The 18,774-nt window shown below is 36.1% G+C and overlaps 1 protein-coding gene across 4 annotated transcripts in view; it reads right to left on the reverse strand.

Moving 5' to 3' along the window:
* The window catches only part of Bmp2k (BMP2 inducible kinase), a 120,211-nt gene that overhangs the window by 84,285 nt on the left and 17,152 nt on the right, over positions 1-18,774 (reverse strand). The window contains exon 1 of one of the 4 annotated variants that reach the window (XM_063247214.1): positions 13,239-15,214. The exons of the other annotated variants lie outside the window; for them this stretch is intronic. The gene's annotated coding sequence lies outside the window, so the exon portion shown is untranslated. Of the gene's footprint in view, positions 1-13,238; positions 15,215-18,774 lie in introns of those variants that run through there. 4 annotated transcript variants of the gene reach the window in all.

The following is an 18,774-nucleotide window of genomic DNA, read 5'->3' on the forward strand; positions in this document are numbered from 1 at the left end:
GGAGGAACACTGCAGGAAGCTAAAATAGTTAATCTAGGTGCATAGGGGAAAACATGTAAAGCAGAAAAGAAAGCAGGAGTGTGAGTCACACAGATATTGAGACAAGTACATTCTAGGTAGAAAGAATACAAAATGTAAAGGCCCTACAACCAATGAGTAGTTAAATATGCTTAAGAAATACCAAGGGAAGCAGAAAGCTTGGAGCAGAATGATCAAGGTGAAATAAAGTAGTACAAGAGGTCAGAGAGTTAAAAAAGAGCCACGAGAGCCGACCATTCAGGTTCTCATTGTGAAAAGGATAAAAGCTTTCACTTTTACTCCAAGGAAGACAAGAAGCCACAAGAGCATTCTAAGCAAAGAGGTGGCACGCTTAGATTCAGTTATTTTAGTACGACCACTATGTGAAGAACAGAGTAAAGACAAGCAGGGAAAACAGGAGCAATGAACTTATTGAAAGATGACAGTGGTTTTAACTACAGCACTGTGAATTAGAAATCAAAGAATTTTAGATGTACTTCACAGAAGAAGCTAAAAGGATTTCTTAACAAACAATGTGAGATATGACAAAAAGTCAAAAATGACTTCAAAGGTCTTTGGACTGAGGAACTGGAAGAAAGGAGTTATTAACTGAAATGGAGATGGCTGTGTTGTACAATATCACTTAGGTCTCATAGTTATGGGCATCTGGTTGCCTTTGTTTTGGACTGGCTTTTCATTATTATCTGCTTTAGATGACACACAGTATCACTTGGGAGCCAAGGGTAGGTATGCTCAGTTCTCAATAAAAAGCATCTTATTTTATTGTGCTTTATTTAACTATGCTTCACAGATGGCTGAGTTTTTCACAAATTCAAATTCTGTGGCAACACTGTGTTCATCAGTTCTATCAACATCAGTTTCCCATCAGCTCAGACGATACTTAGTACTATTTAACTAGGATATGTACAGGTTGGGGAGGAGGAATTAAGACACAAGGCTACAGCATACTTGATACAGTACAGTGTTAGTATAAACATAATTTTATATGAACTGGGAAACCCAAAAGTTTGTGTAATTCACTCTACTGTGGTAGTCTAGAAGTAAGCCTTCAGTATCTTCAATATATGCCTTACAAAAAAAAAGGTAGACTTATTACCTTTATGAGAGTCTAATTACTTAAACTTAGGGTCCCTTTTGTACAAGGCAACCCACTCCACATGCCAGACCATTTGGCCTTCACGGTTGCTTCTGGGAAATGCAACAACTGTTGATAATTTGGCTATAACTACTGTTATGAATAATTAACTCTTTCCCTTATGCTGTCTGCCAACATCTCTGAACCTTGACAAGCTACCTTGTTGGCAGGGTAGAATTTCAAATTCTTAACAGTTCTTGACAGACAACACAGAAGGTGTGGGGCAGAACATCAAGAGCAGAGTTTCACACATGTTAAGTTACAGATGCCAATGGGACACCCAATTAGAGAGAAAATATACAATGTACGAAGTACAGAGGTCAAAGTAAGGGTATACGTTATCATTAGCCAGCTGGAAGCAAACAGTTGTAATCCTATACCCTTACAATTTTTCCCATTTAAAAAAATCATAATGTAACAGTAAAACGCCATTATATCTGCTGTTAACAGTAATTTTAAACTAAATAATCTTTTCAATCCTTTTGATGAATGGGCAAATTAAACCTTTCAACCAAAATTATTTCTCAAGATATACTAAAAGCCTTGAAAATATTTATGCTTTTGCTTGAGATTTTAAAGAATTCTACCATGTGGAAATTATTAGTATTGTATGAGTCTGCTTTAAATTGCTGTAATAAAATGTCTGAGCCTGGAAATATGTAAAGAAGGGTGTATTTACCTGAAGGTTTTGAAAGTCTAACAGCATATGCCTGAGTAAGATTGGGTATGGCGAGGGCTAGCCTAGCTAGATAACAGTACAGCACACTGCAGACTCCATTATGGCAGAAGCATGTACCAAGGAGAAAATGCGTGGCAAGACAATAAATCAAGAGAGTCAAGGGTCAAACTTGGCCTTTTTACAACTCTCTCTCTAGAGACCTAACTCCTTCTACAAGGACAATGCGCTCATAAACTAATTATCCTCCCACTGAGAGCTTCCTCCTGAAAGGTTCCACAACCCTTGAATACCTCAAACACTGGGTACTAAGCTTTTATTCTATGAACCATTAAGAAACAACCGCATCAAAATCATAGTGAAAATATAGAAAACCTTAATTCTAGCAACATGTAAATAATCAGGTAAAAAATATTGACCGGGATGGTGTTTCATGAAGATAATAAAAGGGCTGACAAAAATGCTACTATAGCCTACCCATCATTTCTCTGCCACCATGGGAATCTTGATGAGCTGCATAAAAGGAGAGAAACCCCACCCATCGCCTCTCCACCATCCTGGGAACCTTGGTCTAGAGAAACCCAGATGCCTGGTCCATTCCCCTGCACCACAGGATGGGCAGCCAGTGCGAGAAGTGCTCAGGACTCAGCAACTAGCTAGTTGTAGGGTAAATTCACTCTAAAAAGAGGAAGCACTTTGTATAAACTCCAAATTTATAACTGGTTCTGTCATATATACATACATATATATATACTCCTGTAAAAAAAAAAAATATATATATAACTATATCTATAACTATAGACTTTACTTCTATGGTCTAAAATACAAACTCAATAGTTACCACAGTCTGTCAATTCCTAAATTGTGCTCGATGCTATCATACTTGTTAGCATAAAACTTCAAGAGAAAGAGATAACAATCATAAAATGTCAAATACAAGAGCACCCAAATATATAAGACAAATAATAATAGACATGAAAAATCGAATAATCAATAACACCATTGTAACGGAGAATCTTAATACCCTAATCTCAATCAAAATACCATTAGCATACCTCACAGATCTAAAAAAAAAAATTCCTAAAATTCATTTGGAAACAGAAGAGACCTAGAATAGCAAACGCAAATCTGGGCAACAAAAGCAAGACAGAAGCATCATAATCTCTGACTTAAAATTATACTATAAAGCTAGTATGATAAAATCAGCATGGCAAAAAACAAACCTAAGGATTAATGGAACAGAACAAAAGATGCAGACACAATTACAAACATTCAATCATCTTATTTTCGACAAAGGAGACAAACATATTCACTGAAAGAAAGATAGCCTCTTAATAAATGGTGCTGGAAAAACTGGCTTTCCACATGCCAAAAACTAAAACTAGACCCATGTCTATCACCATGCACTAGAGTCAAAATGGATCAAAGATCAAAATATTAAAACAAAAACACTAAATCTACTGCAAGACAAAGTAAGCTGAAATCTTGAAGACACAGGGGTAGGTACAGAGTTCATGAACAAAAACCAAAATGTGGGCAATATTTCAAAAAATCAACAACTGGGATCTCATCTTATTAAAAAGTTTTTCTACATCAAAAGAAATCACCAACAGAGTGAAAAGAAAACCCACAGAATGGGAAGAAGTATTAGCCAACTATCCCTCAGAAAAAAGACTTCTATCTAGAACATATAAAGAATTTTAAACAATCAGGCCCCTCAAATTCAAAGACCCAATCTAAAAATGGACATTTGAAATGAATAAGCACTTTTCAGATGAAGAAAGTGGCAAATAAGTACATGAAAAAAATGTCAACATCATTGGTCATTTGATGCAAATTAAAACAATACTGGATTCCATCTCACCTAGAAAAAAATGGCTATCATCAAAAAACCATCCAACAACAAATGTTGGCGAGGCTGTGTGGGAAAAAGTACAGAATTTTAAAACAAAATGATAGGAAATTAACAATGGTTATTTTATTACATATTGTTGCCTTCAAAATAGTAATTTTTCCACTGTTGGTAAGAATGTAGACTAACCACTGTGGAAATCAGTGTGGAGATTCCTCAAAAGACTAAGATTAAAGGTCCCATTCAACCCAGCTATTCCTGTTCAGGTATTTTTCCAGAAGGACTGAAAACATACAACAGCGATACATGTGCATCGTGTTTATAGCAGAAAAACTTAGAACAGCTAAATGTTGGAAACAACCCAAATGCTTATCAACAAAAACTTAGAACAGCTAAATGTTGGAAACAACCCAAATGCTTATCAACAACCCAGAATGCATAAAAAAGATGCTATATTTTTATACAATTGAGTACTTCTCAGCTAGAAAGATAAAGTCAAGGACTTATAGGTAAGTGGATGCAACTAGAGATCATACCCATAAGTGAAATGAGTCAGACAGGCATGCATAACATCATAGAGTCTCCTTAGTGTAAGAAACTGAAAAAGTAAGTAAGACCCAAAAGGTACAACAGATATTGTGAAAGCAAAAGAAAATGCTCAAAAGGAAACAGAAACTGGAGTACGGGAAAGGTGAAAAGAAAGAAAGGGAAAAAAATCTTTTATAAACATACATAAAATTTATATATATATATATATATATATATATACACACACACACACACACATACATACACACACACACACAAGTTAGGAAAGATAATTGTACTTACTACTCGTTCTATAAGTTCAATGAAAGGAACAGTTAGTGATTATACTGTTCGATTAATTTTGCAGGTATCTGGTAATCTGAGCAACTATTTTGAAAACAACAATATGCAATAAAATAATCATTGTTAATTTTCTACCACTTTGTTTTAAAATTCTGTAATTTTTTCTTTTCTCTTTTTTAAAAAGCTACTATATAACTATAAACATTTAAGAGACAATACATATTCATCTCTAATGATTTCAGGCACAGCTGGATTTAGAACAGCAAATTTTTGTTTTTCATCTAATAAAATTCCTCTTTTGGTAAACTAATTCGAGATGAGTTCCTATCATATTCAGTTAAGAGGGCCCTAAACAGGAAACAAGTAAAATAATCTTTGAGCCAGGAATGGCAGTGTACTCCTGTTATACTGGCACTCAGAATTCAGAGCCAGGAAGGACAGCAGAGGAAGTACCAGACAGGAAGGGGCCAGGGACCATACATAGTGCCCAAGGTCAGGCCTCCATGACATATCCAGACACACCCAGATGTGTGGCTTAGCATTCCCCTTGGCAGCTCCCCAGCAACTTGACACAATGTACCTTAACCATCACAACAAGCAAATGAAATATTACTTATAGATATATGTGGAAAAAAAGATAGTATATTCAAGGAAACCAGAAAAGTATCACTGAAGAAATAATACATGAACTGAATGTAGCCAGAATGTATGGTAGTTTTAAAAAATTAAAGTAAAGCTTCAGTGTAGGTGGTGAGAGTCAGGTACAAAAACATCAAAGGTGGGACATTTCAAGAATGGGAAAATAAATACTGCAAGAAATGTGCTTCTCCATTAATGCAGTGAGAACACTGGCAAACCTGGTCAAAATAAACTTTTAACAACTCTGGAAATTACCCACAGGCCTGCAACAAGTTTTTACTCAAGAAAACTGGTTGAATCGCTGTAAAAACAGCAAGCTTTGTGGCATCTGACCTTCCTTTATCCCCATTACCTCTCTCCAACTCCACAACAGCCTTAAAAATATATAAACCCACAATACAGCAGAGCTGTGAGAACTACTGGTCTAGTGGCCACTTAAGAAAAAAAAAAAAAAAATAGGTTTAAAACTCACCAGGGAACCGAAGGCTCATCCTTACTAGAGCTATCAAGTAACTACCCAGAAAAGCTCCACTCTCAGTGTGTTCTCTGACTTGACTCAGAACTTACTTTGCGCAAAAAAGCCCTATCACCACGGCTTTTGCTGAAAACCATAGGCAGTAATGTGCAACACTGCAGCTGTTGTGGGCAGTTTAAGAGGCTGTGTTATGGTTTGTGTCTAGAAGTGCCCCCAAAACCACATGCAGTTAGGGGGCAAGCTTTTCGGAAGTGGCTGAGTCTAGAGCATGCGATTAATTGTGAAGTGCTGGGATTAAGGGTGGGTAATGGATAGATAGTACACTGACTGGACTGGTATCGTCCTAATCCTGGTAGACTGGATAAACTACAAGGGACAGAAAGAGGGTTATCTTGCTTGCTTTAAATCTCATCGATTTTGCTGTTTTCCACTGTTGCTCCTCTGCCATGTGCAACTCAGTTTTAGGGCCAGTCAACTATGGACTAAAACCTCTATAAACTATGAGCTAAATAAACCTTTCCTCTAACTTTGAGCATTGGGTAGTTTGTCTCAGCAACGTGAGAAAAGTTAACTGAGTCAGAGAGGAACAAAAACTTCATGGACACATGAGAATAAGGTGTCCATAGAAGGGTTTAGAGAGCTCTAAAAAATACTTGGGATTCTAGAAGGCCACTCACACACACCACACACGTGTATACCCAGGAACTGAGAAGGCCCTCATCTCTCATTTCTGGATGTCTATGAAGCTCTGAAAATGTAGGAGATAAAGACTAAGCCACAATTATAAATTGCACAGGAGATTCAATTCATGCCGCCCCCCACATACACACATACCATACAACCTAGGCAAAAGTTAGAAAACTTAGCTGTCCCAACTTAGCAATGTTGAAAGAAATCTCTCCAATCATTAACTGACCACCAACCTAAGTGAACAAAGACTTAAGTGGTTAACTCAAAGAAATATATTCTTTATGAATAGAGATGTGAAAATCATCAATAAAATACTTTTTTACTGCAAATGTTCTTAAAAACAAAAACATATGAAGATTCCATACCACAGGCCACTGGGATTTACTTCACCAATAAAATTCAATGAAATAAAACATATTAAGAGAATAAAGAAAAAAATTACACGATTATCTCAAAAGGGAAATCACTGCCCACCTAGGAAATTAACTCCCATGATCAAAAGAATCAACTACAAAATGAAACATTTGAAGACAAATGTTAGAATTATGAAAAAACTATTAAAAAATGAAATAGGAAATTCATAGTATAAAACACTAAAAGGCTATCAAAATTGCAAAAACCCCCAAAAAGGTGAATTTAACCATAAGTTGAATTCCTAATATGAAAACTGTAACAATCAGAAATTCAGTAGACAATAGCAAATAAAAAAGAACTGAAAATATACCCTAATGCAGCAGAGTACTAGCATACATCAAAATGTGGTACATTAATAAAAAGGAGATTAAGAGATGTAAAGGGTGGATGAGAAGATTCAATATGCACCTATCAGTTAAAAAATTGCAAAGGGGCAGATTAGAGTATGGGTTGTGAACTTTCCGAGAATGACGAAAGAACTCTAAAGTAGAATTTCTATTCTTTAAAACTACAAAACTAGCAAACCACTAGCTAAACTAAGAAAAACTAGAAATTTAAATAGATTGACAACAAATAAGAGGATTCAGTTTGAAATGAACTCCCAAAAAAGGTCAGATGGCTTTATCAGAAAATTTATCAAAAGTTTAAACACAAATTAAGACTAATTCTTCAAAAACTTTTCCAAAAAATAAAAACAGGAGGCAATATTTTCTCACTCAACCTATAAAAGAAGAAAAATACATCATGAGAATAAAAAATATAGTACATAAAAAAACAGTAAAACCTCAAGTGTACATCAGAGTAAAACTCGAGAGCACAGAGAAAAGACATTACACTAGCAAAAGGCAAATTATCTATAAAGGCCATTAGAGTGAGTATCAGCTTCTCAAAACCAAAGGGGAAAAAATAATACAGTAAAACAGTATGTTGAAAATGCTGAAAAATAAGCATCTGTGTAGAATTCTATATCCAACAAAACTCTAAGATGAAAAAAAATGATGTTTACTAAAGGTGTTTCAGACTAAAACCAACTAAGCCTAGATAGAAGGTCACATAAAACATGTTTTGACAACTTGTAAAACCAGCTGAACTGAATCAGCGTGGTGCTGACTGTAGATGGCCCACATAAGGATTGTTGCAACGTAAAAGGCAGAACTGGACAGGAAAATGTAAGTGTTGCTGGTTCTCCATGGTGTTGTAGGCTCTCCTGTTGCCACTGGCTCTCCTGGAGGGGCTTGTCGAGTTTCTTTCCTGATACGAACTTGGCTGTCAGAGGAGCTCAGGACCTCCCATCACTGAGGATGGCTGTGGTACTTTTCGAGGGAGCTCTGGTTCTTACTTTGAGCATCACTTTCTGGCTCCAATGCAGATCCCTCAGCCTGCTGGCACAGATTTTCTAGCTTCCACTGCTGACCTTTGTGCCTTCCCAACACAGATCCATGAAACAGACTTGCATGAATCATTGCCATGGGCTCTAGGCCTCCAGCTGGACTCATGCAGGACTGCTGTGGAATCCAGGCCCTCAGGTGGATTCTTTAGATTGTAGTGTATGGACAAATTTTCTGCACTCTTTTGTATTTGACTGTTTAGATCACTACTATAAATAATACTATAAATCATGTGTCCTATATTGTCTTTTCTCCTGCAAACTCTGGTAACAACATCCAAAAAAGATGAACACTGACTTATAAAAGAATGTCTTATTTGTTAATGAAAGAAAAGTAAAGAGACATAAAATCATGAACAATATCTTAAGTCATAAGAATATCATACTCTTTCAGAAGGAGAAAATGTTACTGAGAACATTCTACAGTTCTCATATTTGTGAAGCATACAGACATTAATTTTAATTTTATTATGATAACCATATGGAGGCGTATATAACTTTGAATTAACAGAAGAAATGAAATGAAGGAAAGTGAATATAAGCAGTCCTAAATAAAGCAAGAAAAAAAAGCACACATTCTTTAAAGATGGGAAAGAGTTAAAAGGCAGAATCAGCAACCAAAATAAAAAGCTGTTTCACTGTTGGGGAAAAAAGGTGTCAACAGGATACATGAAGGCAAATAAAGAACTTCTGCCTTATCTACACTATTTTATAATGAAAAATTATTTATTACTATGACATTCATATAGACAAGTACACACTTATACAGAGCTACTTTGATAGTCTAGGCAACAAACGTTAAAAGTACTTCACAGAAACAAAATGGCAGACGCATTCCAGGTTTTTGCTTGGGTGCTTAGAATTGGTTCTCCCTTTTAACTGAGAGACATAATGTAATGAGAAGTACAGGTCTTTAAAAGTTTAAAAGTATTTTCAGGAACTCAGGATACAGCTTAGTGTCAGAGCACTTGCCAAGCATGCACCAGTTCCTGGGATCCGTCCTCAGGAAAGCAAAAATATTTTCAGTAGTCTGAAATCATGTCTACTACAGAGGTACAGAAAACAGAACTACAGAGATAAAGATTACGAGTATTTCGTATTTATGAATAGATCCATCATGTAGAGAAACACAAAGGAATAAATATGCAAAACCAATACCAGAAAAAGGAAGATAAGTTCAGTGAACATTATGGAATGTGCTGGCTACTTCATAAACTATTTCAGATAACTACTTGAAAAAAAAAAAAAAAAAAGAAAAAAATCCTTGAAAAAACAAAGCTTTGAAATAAAAAAAAATTTCATAAAACTTTTAAAGCATTATCCTCAAAAATTTCTTTACATGAAATATAATTTTAGTATTTATTATATTTAGACATGTCTTGTATATAAACAGGGCAGTTTAGTCAAAAGTTCATTAACATGAGTGGAGAATAAAATTTATTTTTTTATATTTTTTTATTATTTTAAAGATAGTAAAATCCAACACAACAAAACAGAACAAAGCCAATCAAAACAAGGCAACAAAACTGGCTCAGAACTTCAAAGCAGGACATTAGGAAAACAACAATAGCTAACATAGTATATCTTGTTATCGTCACAATAGTTGCCCATTCCATCAGATATAGCAAAATCAAATGAAAATCAAATAATAAAACCAATCAAAACGAAATACTGAATAAAGCAAAACAATCAGAACAAAGCAAAACTGTGAGAACAACATTGGATTTCATAAACAAGTGAAAGGGTTGCTGGCCCAGACTGAACACTGTAGCCAAAAAAGCCTCAGCCGGAATTAGGGAGCTCCTGCCTCCCCCGCCCCTAGAGATTTACCTGTAACCCTATACCCCCCACCCTTAGAAACCTGCCCCTGGCGCCAAACGTGTGCCAATGAAATACCTGTGCATCTCTAATGGCCTTAGGGCACTGCCCTAAGCTTAGGCTACTTATATTCCCCCACACCACGTGTCAGAGGGAGAGATCGCAGGCACCAACGCCCCGGGGGGTTGGGGGTGTCTCTCCCCGCATTCCCGGAAATAAAGGTGACTTATATTTTATACTTCTTATCTTTTCAGCCACCACCGGTCATCTTCCTCTCCTCTTCCTCCCCTCCACAGATCTATCACAAGATAGAAGGAAATACCCCATATTTGCTATATTGCATAGGGTTATCTTCGCAAGAAGAGATGCTCAGACCAGTGGCCCCAGGCCTGCAAAGTCAGGCAGACAATACAAGCATTTAGTTGTTTATGTACCTTAGTTGCTGTCAGCTCAGCCTGTCCTCCAAAACATCAGGTAGCTTCCTTTGGGTGGTGGGGGTAGGGAGTGGAAGGTGGGGAGTTAGAGTTTGATTCTCAGCCTGAGTGCAAGTGCTCCAGTAGGCTCACAGAAGGCACTGATTTTTCTCTTCCTGGAAGCTGTAGCTTAAATGGCTTACCAGAAAGGCTGGCTGCTTGGCTTCTTGTTGAATCCTCCCAGTCCTAGCATGGCAGATTCTTTATCATTTATTTGAAATGCTTAAACTGTTAATAAAAATTTTTTGTTTTGTTTGCTTTTTGAGTGGCCTCACTTTGTAAGTTCAGGTTGGCCTTGAACTCACTATATAGTCCAGCTTATACTCAAAAACTCATGCAACCATCCTGCTTCAGCCTCTCAAATACTGGGATTACAGGAGTGTGTAACCACATCCAACCAGAAATACTTTTGGTAGATAAAAGCAGCTACATTTCAAAGTTTTGATACATAAACTTATAAATCATTCCAATTAAAATATTAACATGAAATTTTTATAGAAGACCCCCAAATGCAAAACCCATTTTTAGAGTAACTGAAAATTAGAACAATGCTATTAAGCAACTTTTAAATAATACATTCCAATATCTAAAATAACAAAGTATAATTAATACTTACATGATGAACTAAGGTTTGCAAACAAAACCACTAAAATTTATATTACTGAACACAGACAAATTGGAAATGGTTATGATGCATGGTACTTCCACATCACCCCATCTAAACAAGGAATAACTTTTTTTTAAACAGTCACAAAAAATATAGAATGTATTATATGATACGTTAACTCCAACTGTACTGTTCTTTTATCATTATACCAGCCCTAACATGCCAATGCTAGGGCATGCACTTTAACAATCTCAACTATGCCGTGTAAACAAGAGAGCCTTCTGTAATTACTTTAGAACTGAGAGCAACAGATACAGTACTGAAGAAAGTGTGTCAGCTCCTGGTCAAAAATCAGCAGAGAACCACAACCCTTGATAACAAAATCCTTGTTTCAGAAAACAAATATTTTATACATTCTTTTAGGGCCAAATCAAAGCACACTTTACAATGCGTATTTCAAATAGATTTACATTGATATTCCTAAATACAAACAAGATTTTCAAACTGAAAGAGCAGTTCATGTAATTCCTCCCTTTAAAAGAGAGCTCTTCTATTTCTCAATTAGGCTTGTCCTGCAGAATATACCCTTTTCACCAACTTCCACCATTTCTTGCACTTAATATTCTACTGACTCATTCGTAGTTAGCCTCATAATGGCAAACCATCCAGTATTATTGTTGCTTTCAGACAAACTGGCTAAATGTGGAAGTTTGCTTTCAGCCTGAGCCAACCAACAGGCAAGAACCTTTAATCCGGGGCTGGGGATTTAGCTCAGCGGCATAAGCGCCTGCCTTGCAAGCAGGCAGTCGTGAGTTCGATCCCTGGTAGCGATAAAAAGGAAAAGGACAAAAAAAAAAAGAACCTTTAATCCTAATCCGGCCACTTTGTGGTCTGAGGGAAAATCATCTTGAATACCCGTAATGCTTTTGTGGCACATCAATGTAATGAAGAACAACAACAGGGAAGATCTGGTCAAACTTTTCTGGTACTCAAGAGGTGTTCTAAACATAGCTTCACACACACTTTTATACTTTCTATTAAAAAAATGTCAGTCTGAGTACATAAAATTCTGTCAACATACACGTATCTGGCAATAGACTGTTCACTAGGGAAACAAGTATTTATATAAAGGTTAGAAGTGTAAATTCTCTATACACTTTCACATTTCCCAGTATTTTCACAGACTGATTATATAAATACCTATACGTACTATTAAAAAATCTAAATTACTAAAATATAATTTTTAATTATGACTATTACATGAAATTGATAGGGATTGTGAAAATATATGAAGCATTTGTGCAAACTGAACTGAGGAAAGGATATATATACTTTCATCAGATTTTCAAAGAAATACACAATACTCCCTAAAAACATTTTCTTAGTATTCCAAATACGCAACAAACAACTTTTCTAAAGTTTCTGGTCCTATATATCCATCCCTTTATTTAAACCATCTGTGTAAACTGTTTCTAAGGTACCTAACATTTGTTGGCACCAGATTCCTCCCCTGTATAAATGAGAATAGCCCTGTTAACACCCCTACAAAACTGCTGAACACATTACACTCTCAATGGAAGAGGAAGTTCTTTAGCCACTTAAGTGTCTATCAAAAAGTGCCAATATAAAAATTTGCTAATATTGTCGCTGATTTATTATCTGTGTCAGCAAGCTCTACAATGGCATTTAAATTTTTCACACAAAAAGGGACTGTAGCTTAGTGGTACCATACTTACCCAGAACCTGGGTAAACATGCACAAGACCCTGGGTTCAATTCCCAACACTACAAAAAATAATAAATTTTTAAAAATAAAACTTTAAACAGAGAAACTACCATAAAAAAAAATACTTCATCCTAAAATCGCTAATTACCCAGACTTTAGACTTACTCAATTTGCGGATTTTTATGATATATAAAAATATATCATAAAAAGGAAGAGCTAGAGCTAGTGACCCTTCACATGTTCTGAGCAGAGAGCACTGCAGGAAGTACCCACGGAACACCCTGAGGGCACAGAGTGACCCAGGGGAACAGGTGTTCCCACCCTGAGAACACAGGCCTGAGAGGCGAGCTGTTTAAGCAGAGGGATGTCATATGACAAACGTATAAAAAAACGCACTGCGGTGGTTGAGCAGTTCTTTTCCTCCCGCCTGCAGAGAGTACTCCACCTGCCCTCAGTTTTCTGTATACTGTCTCTTACCTTTATGTCTGCATCCTCTCACTGTCCTTCTGCCATCCTTCCCTCAGGGAACTTTGAGAGCTGTGCTGAACGTAGCAAAGTACAGGTTTACATTAGACTCTATTTTACCCAAAAGACCATAATGGTAGTTTTGTGTACTTAGTCAAGCATGAATACAATCAAGCTCTTGGGTAAGAAACTCTACCGCTCTATGGGGTTTTATTTTATTTGTGATTTTTTGAGACAGGGTCTTGCTGTATGTAGTCCAGGGTAGACTTGAATTCCCTACATAGCTAAGGCCTCGAACTCCTAATCCTCTGCCTCAGCCTCCCAGGTGCTGGGATTACAGGTGTGCACCACTATAGCCAGCTTAAGTGAATCCATTTAAACAGGCCTTAAAACGTCATTGTTCAAGGAAGCCTTTTTGATAAAAACTGACCACGTAAGTAAAGAATTTACTACATTCACAAAGCATCATGGACCTACTCAAAATATACATAACACCACTTAAATTCACAGGAACTCCAATTCAGTGGCTTGTTTATACAGTGCCACTTATAATTAAAGATAACAAATAAACAAGTAGCTTTATCTTTAGACTGTTTACTACCTCAAAACCTTTCAAACCCCATGAATGCTAAATTAAGGAAGTCACTCATTTGATCAAACTCCCAACATAAAATGCATGAAATCCTCAATTTAGTAGTACATTTTGTTCTGATAACTTGTAAGTCTACTTTTGACATTCAGAATATTTTCCCACAGAAACCACCTTATATGTGATAATTAGGTTTTTAGGTCAACCTGCAGTTTAGTATTAACAAAGCAATAATACCTAATATTTCTTTATAGCAGTGGGGGCGAACCTATGTCACGCATACTGCAGCAGGCTGTATGTACCACTGAAAGCTCCAAAAGGTTTGTCATCACTGCTCTATGAAACCATTTCTATGGAAGCATTCACTGAGGTTTCCATTTCAAAAACCAAGAGCACCTCTCACTACAACCTCAACCACTCCATCAACACAGATTTCACCCACATAGGTACACGCGCAGATACTCAGTCTAGTAACAGTACCCCAGTACAAACAAGCAACAGTTCAGGGAAGGAGTTTATAGATTTTACAGTAGTATACTTGCTTGAAAATATGATGAAAACTATGAGCTCTCTCCAAAGTATATCTATGAACCCAAGAACAAAGTATAGAGTTCAAACAATGAACTATATATTATGGACCAAAAATGTAAATATATTTCCAAAATAACGTGAACCACATATACAATTTTAAATTCTCTAGCAGCTACACCGAAAAGGTTGAAAAAAAATAAAACCAGTTTTAATGCATTTTCTTTGACGCATGACACCTACGACACTAGTGATAAAAATGTACAAATGTTTAATTTTTTTAAAATTTTATTTTATAAGATACATTGCCATTATTCCCCCTTGCCTTGAATACACCTATCCCATCATTCTTGCCACTTTCTGAAGGTTCTGTACTCTCTGTCCTTACAAGGTAGAATCAAAAACAGTTAAACTGCTGCTGAGTACGGTCTAAAGAAAGGCAGGCTTGTAAAAGCATTAGTTGTCTCCTCAATTACCTTAGTCATGGGATCAGACATCGTATGCATTCTAGCTCTTCCCTAAAGTCAAAATGACCATGAAAAGTTAACATTTCTAGATTCAGGGTATCAAAGAAGCCACAGAAGTGCAATAAAACACAAGAAACAGAACTTTCAAGTGGCAAAAATGGTGAATGTGTTTGATGTGGGAAGGTGTATTCTGAGGGTGATTAGGGGCAGTGTCTCAAGTCCTCTATATTCTTAAAATCACTAAAGACTCCAGGAAATGGAGTGTAGCTCAGTGCAGAACAGTTACCTATCATGCATAAGGGTTCAAATGCCAGCACTGGAAGAAAAAAGACTACTGACTACCCCATGGAAAAAGTTTGTTTACATCCATATCAATCCATATTTATTAAAGTAAAAACTGAAGATTTGATCTTTATTAACCATTTAAAAATTTAAAAATTATGTGTCAACATAATATTTTAATGAAAAATAAGTAGTTTTTCCAAAACAAAATCTCAGAAAGGTGGCACTGTTTTCCATACTTTTGTAAAGATAATATCTGGCTTAGCAGAAATCTGCTAAATTTTATACTTCTACAGTAAACCTGTAGAAATGTGGAGCACAGATCAAGGAGTGCCAAGATGGGAGCTAAGCCACCTCCTTACACCTGCGCCTCCCCACCCCCGCACCCTCCTCCTCCCCCACCCTGCTGCCCAAGAGTGAGCTGGGGAGAGTAGCACAGCTCCTCCTCTACCCACCAGCAACCAGGTGAGCAACTATTTAGAAGACAAGATGCAATGTAGTGACTATTGCAGATTTCCTACTGTCTTAGCACTGTTTTGATTTACTTTATTGCTGTTTGATTCCTTTACAATTAAATAAAAAATCAGTATTAAAAAACTGCAGAAATGCCTCATAATGAAGCATTATGAAGAAATTCTAACCTTACAGAAATATCAGATGAAAATGAAAATTTTTCATACTCTTTTTAGGTTAACCACAGATATACTCTTCTTTGCTACCACAGCAAAACATGAAACCTAGTTTCTTAAAGCTAGTTGTAATACAGTATTTATTTAAAACTGCATCACTCAATTTTTGGCACTGTTACAATTAACATTCATGGAGTCATTCTTGTACTTTGTAACATTGAAAAAATATTAGTTCACTGGGTTACAAAGGTCTTCCATTACACAATTTTTAATCACATTCTTAATAATCTTCTCAAAAATTCCTTTGAAGTAATGGAAGTCTGTCATGTTCACAATGGTATAAACACAAGTTTTCCAAAATTATAACTATTTTGTGAGAAGGAGTGGTGGTGGGAGTACTGGGATTGATCTCACAGGAGCTATATTCCCAGCCCTTTTTATATACTGAAATGGAGTTTTGCTGAACTACTCAGGCTGACCTTGAACTTTCATCCTCCTGCCTTCAACATCCTGAGTAGCTGGGATTACAGGTACCACTATGCCCAGGTAATAATTGTCCTTTAGAAATTTGAATTCCAACATTAATACCAGTACTTTGAGGAAATGTCTGCCAAATACCAAAGATAAAACGAATAATTATAGTTTATCAGCCATTCAGTCAAGTAAAACTAGTAGTCCATGAAATTCCAAGTGCTTCTCTTATTTATCATAATTCATAATGCAGCAAAAGTGCTTTATATATATTTGTATTTCTTACATTATATACTTACAAATGGCCAATAACCAAATGAAAAGATGCTCAAAATCACTAATCATTAGGAAAATATACATCAAAACTATGAGATACATCTTCATAGCCCTAAGAATTGCTATTACTAAAAAACAAAAACAAAAAAAATCTAAATAATAACCAGGTACTAGTGAGAAAAGGATGTAGAGAAACTGAAAGCCACTGTACTGCTACTAGGAAGGTAAAATGGTACAGCTACTGAGAAAAACAGTCCCTCAAAAAAAAAAAAAAAAAAAAAAAACAGAATTATCACATGGTCCAGTAATTTCGTTTCTGGGTACATTAAAAAAGAAACGAACACAGGGGTCCAAACACATATTTGTACACCTGTGTTTGCACCAGCATTACTGACAACAGCCAAAAGGTAGAACCACCTAAAAGTCCATAAACAGATGAACAGATAAGTAAAATGTGATATATATGCAGATATATATAGATATATAACAGAATACTAAGTCTTAGAAAACAATAAAATTTTGCTATAAACTACAACAGGGACAAACCTTGAAGATATTATGCTAAATAAATCAGACAACAGAAGGATCAACATTGTTTCTATTTCTGGGAGCTAGAAAGATTAGTTCAGTTAGTAGAAACAGAAGTAGACTAGTGGTTATCAGGCTGTAGGGAAAAGGAGAGATGGAAGTCATTATTTAACAAGTAGAAAGTTTAAGGTAATAAATTTCTAAAGCTGGACAGTGATGTTGGTTGTACAGTAACATCAAAGTACTAAATGCCTCTGAACCATACACTTAAAAAATGGTTAAGACAGTAAATGTTATAATGTGATCATAATTAAAATTTAAAAATCTATGCAAGGCCAAGATTAAAGAAATATTTTACTGCTTTATTGAATGGCCTCTTAAAAAATAACTAAATGCCATCACAGTAGAGAATATATCACTAATAACACAGTTTAGTGACAACTGTATCTTGATTTGTATTAAAGGGTTAGTGGTACAAATGTCAACTGTGTCTTAGTATAATTATGAAAGTAACTTTCATTTGATAGATCCTCTTAAAGGGTCCTAGGAATTCCTGTCTGAGAAATATTACTCAAGCCCATCCTTTCTGAAAAGTCAATTAGCACAGGAAAAAGGAGAAAAGGTCATAGAACAGATTTATTTATGTTTCTCTTCCAAAGTAAGAAAAATAGGCTTATAATGCTAACAGCAATTGAAGATAATAAATATTAAGCACAAGTTAAAAATGGAGACGTGGAAGTTTTACTTAACAAGTAAAGTTTAAGAAGAAAATCATATCAGCTAACAGAAAACGGAGGGGAAAAAATGACCAAGAAGGCCTCTGAAGTTGGAGGCAAAGAACAGAGAGATATCAGAGGTAGATGTTGAGGGTGGAAGTTACACTTTTGCTTTTTTGGTTTTTTTCTAAAGAAAAAAGCTCCCCTGTCAGGTGCAATGCCACACATCTGTAATCACAGTTACCAGAGAGGCCAAGTTACAGTACTAAAGAGGCTAAGAGGATCGTCCTGAGCAATTTGGTGAGACTGTCTCAAAATGGAAAAATAAAAAGGCTGGGCATATTCCTCAGCATTCCTGTTTCAAACTCCGCTCCACTACACACACACACACCCTAGGCATTTAGAATTATACTTCCAGCTTCTGGAGAAGCTGAAGTGGCTGAAGTAGAAGGACTGCAAGTTGGATGATGATTTCCAGGCCAAGCTGGTCAACTTAGCAAGACCCTGTCTCAAAATAAAGAGCTGGGGATATGACTCAATAACAGAGTGCTTCCCCTGCATGCATATGAGGCCCTAGGTTATATCCCTAGTACCAAAAAAACTCTAACTTAGAAAAATACAACCACCAGACAAATGCTTCTTGATAATGATAGTGATAAATCTATACACTAAAAAAATTAGAAATATTATTTCTGAATGTAGCTGAGAACACATAGTGCATTCATTATTCTAACTTTTTATTTATACATGTATAAAAATATATCAAACGAATCACAAAAATGACTTTTATTTAAAGATAGGTTTTGCAGCCGGGTATGGTTGCATACAGCTGTATTCCCAGCACTTGGGAGATCAAGGCAGGAGACCTGACATGAGTTCACAGCCAGCTTGGGCTACACGGTAAGTTCAAGGGCAGCCTGAACTACACAGTGAGGTCCTGTCTCAAAAATTAAAATTAAAAAAATTAAAGATGGGTTTTGCTACATTGCTCAGGTAGGTTTCCAACTAGGCTCAAGTGACTCTCCTGCCTCAACTAAAGAAAGGAGAACTACAGGTTATGCA

This window comes from Cavia porcellus, unplaced genomic scaffold (assembly GCF_034190915.1).
Source record: "Cavia porcellus strain 051 isolate PalLab524CR breed Dunkin Hartley unplaced genomic scaffold, mCavPor4.1 scaffold_4, whole genome shotgun sequence".
Classification (NCBI taxonomy): domain Eukaryota; kingdom Metazoa; phylum Chordata; class Mammalia; order Rodentia; family Caviidae; genus Cavia; species Cavia porcellus.